The 6,746-nt window shown below is 44.2% G+C and overlaps 1 protein-coding gene across 2 annotated transcripts in view; it reads right to left on the minus strand.

The window, feature by feature from the left end:
• The window catches only part of DAB1 (DAB1, reelin adaptor protein), a 705,788-nt gene that overhangs the window by 444,387 nt on the left and 254,655 nt on the right, over positions 1-6,746 (minus strand). The window lies entirely within an intron of this gene.

Raw genomic sequence — 6,746 nt, forward strand, 5'->3', positions numbered from 1 at the left:
GAGGAGGAGGAGGAGGAGGAGGAGGAGGGATATAAGAAAAGGAAAAGGAGGATAATCCTGTGAGTAATCCTTGGCCTGTTTTCTATTCACTTAGCTATAAATGGGGCTATTACAACTGCCTCCTAAAGCATATCTCTGACCACACCACTCTTCTGCTCAAGGATTTTCAATGGTTCCCTATTGCTTCCAAGAAGAAGGAACAACTCCCTAGCCTGGCATTTCTAGCCCAGAACCATCTGATTCGAGGCTTCATTTTCACTTTTGTTTTAATTTCCTACCTCTTCATTGAGTCTCTTTTTAAGTCTATCTGGTCCACTTGTTTCTCACCTATGCTATTCTCCCATCTACCACATTACCTTTGTACAAGCTCTCATGATGCCTGGAATACACTCCCTCCTCACCTCCCTCTTAAGAATCCTTACTTTGCTAAAGGCTCAGCTCAGGTACCACTTCCCAAGGGGAAGTCTTTCCTGGACCCCCTCTTCCTTCCCAAATTCCCTCCTCAAATTATCTTGTATTTGTTTTTCTGTGCACATGCCACATATCCAAGGAAAAAGAAAGTTCCTGGAAAGCAGGGACCATTTTTGTTTGCTATATCTACAGAGTCTTGTAATTTGTAGGTGGTTAATCAATGTGAAATTAAATTGTAGAACAGAATGAATTTGTCTTGATCTCTTCATTCCTAGAGCGACATAGGGGGATGAGGACATTTACAGATGTTCTCAGTCCTGGAACAGATGTTGGATAAACAATATAAACATTTCTTTTTCATTAGTTGCTGCCAACATGTCCCCTTCCAACTGAAATACAGTCTAGCTGTAGATGTGAAAAAAAAAAAAGGCTCCAGGAAAGCATTTCTTCATGAAGTGATTATCCAAATGACCCACACCAACCCAGACTTTTCACTTAAAAGATATTCCCCCAATCCTTGACTTTGAGTGAAGATGAGCATGTTTGTGAATAACCCCATTCAAAGGGAAGTGAGTAGAGTGTTGGACTTCAGCTCTGGAAGACCTGGATTCCAATCCTGCTTCAAGTACTATCTAGCTATATGACCTTGGACAACTCTCTTTCTTTCTCTACTCCTCATCTTTCTTCTTTGAAGAATGAGGAGGTTGAACTTGATGGTCTCCAAGGTCCCTTCTAACTCTAAATCAATTATCTGTATGCATTTATTAAACATCTGTTATGAGCCAAGCTCTGAGGATCCAAGTACAAAGAATGAAACAATCCCTACTTTCAAGGAGTTTACATTCTTTCACTAATGTGCCCATTTCAATCAGCCAACTTTTGGGAAGTAAGGACTGTATTCTAGGCATTGCACTACGTTTTGGGCATACAAAAAGAAAAGTAAAAACAGTCCTGGTCTTCAGGGGTTAGAGTTAGATGTGGATTAGGTATGGGGAGTTAATAAGGAATCATTGGAGTTTATTTGAATAAGGAGTCAGTCTTGGACTTCAGGAAAATCTCTTTGGCAGCCAAGAAGATTTAGCCAAGAGTAGAGTGAAGTGGGGAGAGGCTTCAGACAGGGAAATGGGGAGAGACTTTAGGCAGGGAGACCAGGTAAGAGGTGAGGACAGTCTGAAGAGGGGTGGTAGCTATGAAAGGGAGAGGAGACAGTCGCCAGAGGTTTTGTAGAGGAAACAATTAGAAGATGTGGCAACAGATTGCATGTGTGGGGTGGACAAGTGAAAGTTGCCTTCAACCATAACAATGAAATTCAAGAGGCAGTAAGATTTAAGGGATATCCAATGACAACTACTTTGGATAGGTTGAGCCTCTGGGATGTCCAGTTTGAAATGTCGAACAGGCATTTGGTGATGCAGGACTATAGTTCAGAAGAGACAAGAAGTGGATAAACAGAGCTTTGAATAATGTGTACTCATTAATTGTCAGGTGTGCCTAGAACAATGTACTGGGTGCTGAGGGACATCAAGGTTTGATCAAGGTTTGTTCATCTTTACCATGTTCTAGACCACTTCAGCACTCTAGTGAAACCTATGGATGCCTCCTCGTAATAATATTTTTAATTAAAATAAAATACATAGGGTTATAAGGGGAAACCAAGTATGTGAAAACATGGCTATCAAAATATGTTTTAAGAAGACAAGATCACAGATCTAAGGTTAAGAACCACAGGTTTAAATAAAACACACTCTGGTATACTAACCAAGAGAACTGCAAAACTGGAATAAATACAAAGCATTTGAGTCACAAATAAAATGATGTATACATTTAGCAAGTAATTACTGTATTCTAGGCATTCTACTAAGTTCTGGGCATATAAAGCGTATAAAGTCTCAGTCTTCAAGTATTAGAGTTAGATGTAAGTTACATCTGGGTCACCAAGGAAAGATTGGTATAGATTTGGAGGGTAGGAGGAAGATGGAACAGGATAGAGTGAGGGCTTTATGAATTGTCATTCTATCCTGTGGTTGACCAGTTACCCCAATAGCCTGCCTGAGAATTATTTTTCATTTTCTATGACATTTGTGAAGAGAGGCAGACAGCCGAATACAGTCAGAGAAGACAGAGGCATAGACTCCAGTGTTAAGAGCTGACTAAGGGCATTGCTTTCCTGACTTAATATAAGCCATTGGAGGAACAATCATTTCAACCACTAATGAGGTGGCTGAGTCTGAACCAAGGAAACATTTGAATGTACCTTCACCAGACCAAAAAAAAAAATCCTGCACATAATTTTAACTGTACACACTTTATTCAGCAGAATTCTATTTCTGTTTGCCTGTCTCTTTATGAGAATCCCCCACTGGCATCATAGATTGGCTGTATGTTGGTTTCAAATAAAATAAAATAATAATAATAAAAGCAAAGCTGGCAATTTCTTTCTCATAGACTACGCTACGTATTTCATGAAAAAGAAGTCAGAGGAGCTTTATGATTGTTGAACCAAAAACTTCCCCTATCTGGAATCTAAATGAAAAAATATACATGGAAGAATAAAAATAGGGACTTGACCATTTTTCATGCAACATCTAGGAAATGTTTAGGTGACTGCTTTAATGACTGTTTCACTGAGGTTGCACCACAGAAAGAACCACAAGGAGTTGGAAGAGACCTTTGAACACAAAATGGTAGCGTTGGACGGGGTCATAGAACATGGAATGGGAGACCCAAAAGGGACTTTAGAACATAAAATGGAAGAGGGGGGATCTCAGAACCTAAGATTGTATAAGGCTGGGAGGGATATAAGATCTCAACTGAGCCCAAAATCTCATTTTACAAAGGAGGAAATCAAGCTCTGGAGAAAGAAAGGGACTTGTTCAAGTTCACACAGCAACAAATATGTATGTGTGTGTATGTGTGTGTGTGTGTGTGTGTGTATACACACACTATTTCAAAAACTAAGCCCCAGCACACGCTAGTTCACTTAACAATGAATGAGTTTTATGAGTTTGAATGTCATCTCAATTCCCTGAGCTAATATTTTCTCTCACCTGTAAAAGAATCATCTTTAATACCTCCCTCCCCCTCAGGTTACAGAGAACAAGTGCCTGGCACACTGTGCCTTATACATTGGGCCATCCTTTGCAAAACCCAACATCGGTGGTACTGAGACCATCAAATCACCTTGACAGAATGCCCATTTTCCAGTTCTAACATGCCATGTTCCAAAGTTCCTTTGCAGCCTAATATGCTATGTTCCTGAGTTCATTCTCAACTCAGACATTCTGTGTTCTAAGGTTCCCCCTAGACTCCATCTCTAATGTTCTAAAGTCCATCCCAACTAAGGCATTCTCTGTTCTAAGGCCTCTTCCCATTCTTACATAATATATTCTGCATTCAAACGTTCTGATGTCAAACATCCCTTCCAGCTCTAGCATTCTGTAATCAAATGAATGACTGAAATTAATGGCTGGTTGTCTCAAATTAATTTGCCTTTAATTATGGCTTGAGACCTTAGAAGTCCATCAAAAGCATTTGAGAAAAAAAAATGGTCCATTTCAACAAGTATCAATTCAAACATCTTTGTACCTAATCACTGTCCAGCGCAGAGTGGCACAAAGAAACATACTGGTATCTGGTTTGGGGGAGAGGAAATGAACATTAAGTGATACAAAGTCTCATCCTCAGCAGCTTCACACAATGGCCTAGCCTGCAGATGAGACATACTGGGAAACAGCTCGTGAGATGAGTCCCATCAACGAGAAGTAATTTTTATTCCGTTTTTATTGTCGAATACAATGAAGATGATTGAATGTTTCACTTGGGCCTATTCAGACCTGAAGGAAGCCACCAAAGAAATCTACTTTCAAAAATTAAAAATAAGAACGCTTCTAAATCTGCTTTTGGAGAAATTGCCATTCTGATGTACAGAACGGAGTTCCAACTTTCCCCCATCGCTCTTGGATGATTCTCCCCCCACCCCCCACTTCCAAACTCCCAAGTAGCCCTGGCCATTTCTCTGGCTACAATATGTTTGCATTTCACATTCCCAGTCCCTTCCCCCACTCAGCAGTGAGTGACTCACTCTCCTATGGTTTCTCCTGCCAGAATTACAGAGAAAATCCTGCCCTCCCCCAGCACGTGAAATTCCAGTAGCCTTCCCAAGGGTTGCTTTGGCTTTACCTGCGTGGGGAACAATGCAGCTTCAAAAGCCATTACTTTGAGATCCTCTGTATACTGGTTTGCATCCTGGGATTCAATCAAGGACATCTTCAGACCATGTTCTGATTGCTTAAAAGTTGACTTTCATACTCACAGGACTCTGATTAGGCCCTGCATTTCTCAATAGGAAATCAAGATAGGCTCTGATCCTGTCAATTTCAGTAAGTCTCCCAAGCTGGTCAAGACTGGGAGAAGATCCCCAAGAGGCCCTCCAGATTTGCCCTGCCTTCTCTCTCCTCTTTCCTTAGCATCTTTAAGTCCCCTCCTATCTTTCTTTTCTGGGCTAATACGTGCACATCACTTTGTAACCTTAAAGCTACAAATTCCAGTTATTATTATTACTTTCTCCACTACATCTCTCCTGAGTCCTTTCTTCTCCCCTGTTCTCCACTCATTTCTCATTCTCTGCTCTCTGCATCCCTCAATTCCTTTTTCCTGCTCCTTCCCCTTTCCACTTCCCCCTCCCTTTTCTCTCTTCCCCCTCCCTTCCTTTCTTCCCTCATCTCCTGTCTTTTCCCTCCTCCTCTCTTCTCCCCTCCTCGAATCTCTCTCTTTCCTCTTCCTCTCTTTCTCTCTCTCTTCTTCTCCTCTTCATAACTATCCCTCTCCATCTAGCTTTGTTGAATGTGCATTTCAAGCTCCATCCAGAATTCCTCCTCATTGGGATAATAAAACAATGGGGGCTAATTCAGGGGGTGGAGAAGGTTTATAATTTTATGGATTTAACACAGACCTATAATTGGCACATAAATGTGCAAACGTGAACTAGATAATTAGGGGGTTCTGGAAGTAACCACCTTTAATTTATACGATTACTTGAAAACGTGTTAAGTGCTATGAAGTGTCAGAGGAACCCCCACCAGGCCCTTATTCAAAACCATCAACATTGCTGAAGTGGGGAAGGCATGTGGGGGTGGGGGGGCTGTCCTCTAACTGCCCCCCTTGAATCCTACCCCTACCCCGGGCCTCCGAAGGCAGCTGCTCACAGTTTCGGGATGCGGCAGGATAGAGGCAGCCCAGCTTCCCTGGAGCAGGGCAGCAGGGACCACGCAGACACCGCAGCCCACACTGTCCCCAGCTGGAGGGAAGCTGCTCTGCTTTCCTCTCCTAGCCCTCGCCCCGCCCGCCCTCTTGCTCAGGGGATCCCTCTCTTTTCATGAAGATAAATAATATATAAACAAGCAGCTATGGTTCTTCATTCTGGTCGGTCAGAGGGGAACATCAGGACGGTGACGGATCGCCAGTCGCGGCTAAATGCCTGCCCGTTCATACCCCAGCGCCGCACCCCCCCCACTTCTTCCACCCGCCTGCCGCAGGAGCCGACACCGACCCCCAACAATGAGGACCTGTGCGGGGTTCGGAAAAGAGGATGGCGAAAAGACACGCCAGCGTCTCGGCTGGGTCACACGTTGGCAAACACTGGCAAACACACTCACTGGAAAGCAGTCCGAGCAGGAGGTGGGTGCACCTGATTGGCAGTTACACCCCGAGGGACGCCCGCTGCTTCCCACCCCCACCCGGGCCCAACCACTCATTAACATAACAACAGCTTCTAAAAAAAGTAAACCAAGGAGGGGTGAGCGCCTTCCTAGACCCGGGTGAGGAGCACGGGGCGGAGGTGGGGGGAAGGGGAAGAGACCACCGCAACAGAAAGAAGCCCCCTCCTCAGGCTAGTCTCCAATTGCTCCTGGGGCACAGCATCTTTTTTTTTTTTTCTTTTACTTCTTTTACTCCCCGTGGGCTGTTCCTCCCCCTTCCGAGCCCCTTCCCCCAGCAGTCAGACGCCTGGCCCTCTCCTCGCTCGTTCTCAGACCTTACGCCCCCTCCCCACTGCACCCCTGCGCTGTCCCTCCAGGAGGCCAGTACAGAGACTGGGGGACAGAAGTTTCTCTGGCTTGGCAAAGACAGAAATGGACGGGTCGGGGGAAGGAGAAAAGTCCTGGGAGAAGAGGGAAAGGGATGTCTAGGGAAGGGATCGACTACGGAGAGGGGTTGGGGGTCCGCAGTGATGCTAAAAAGGGGGTTGTGCATGTGAGCGTCTCTCTCTCTCTCTCTCTCTCTCTTTCTCTATGTGTGTGTGTGTGTGTGTGTGTGTGTGTGTGTGTGTGTGTGTGTGT

The sequence above is a fragment of the Vombatus ursinus genome, unplaced genomic scaffold, assembly GCF_900497805.2.
Source record: "Vombatus ursinus unplaced genomic scaffold, bare-nosed wombat genome assembly UNPS02009824.1, whole genome shotgun sequence".
NCBI lineage: Eukaryota > Metazoa > Chordata > Mammalia > Diprotodontia > Vombatidae > Vombatus > Vombatus ursinus.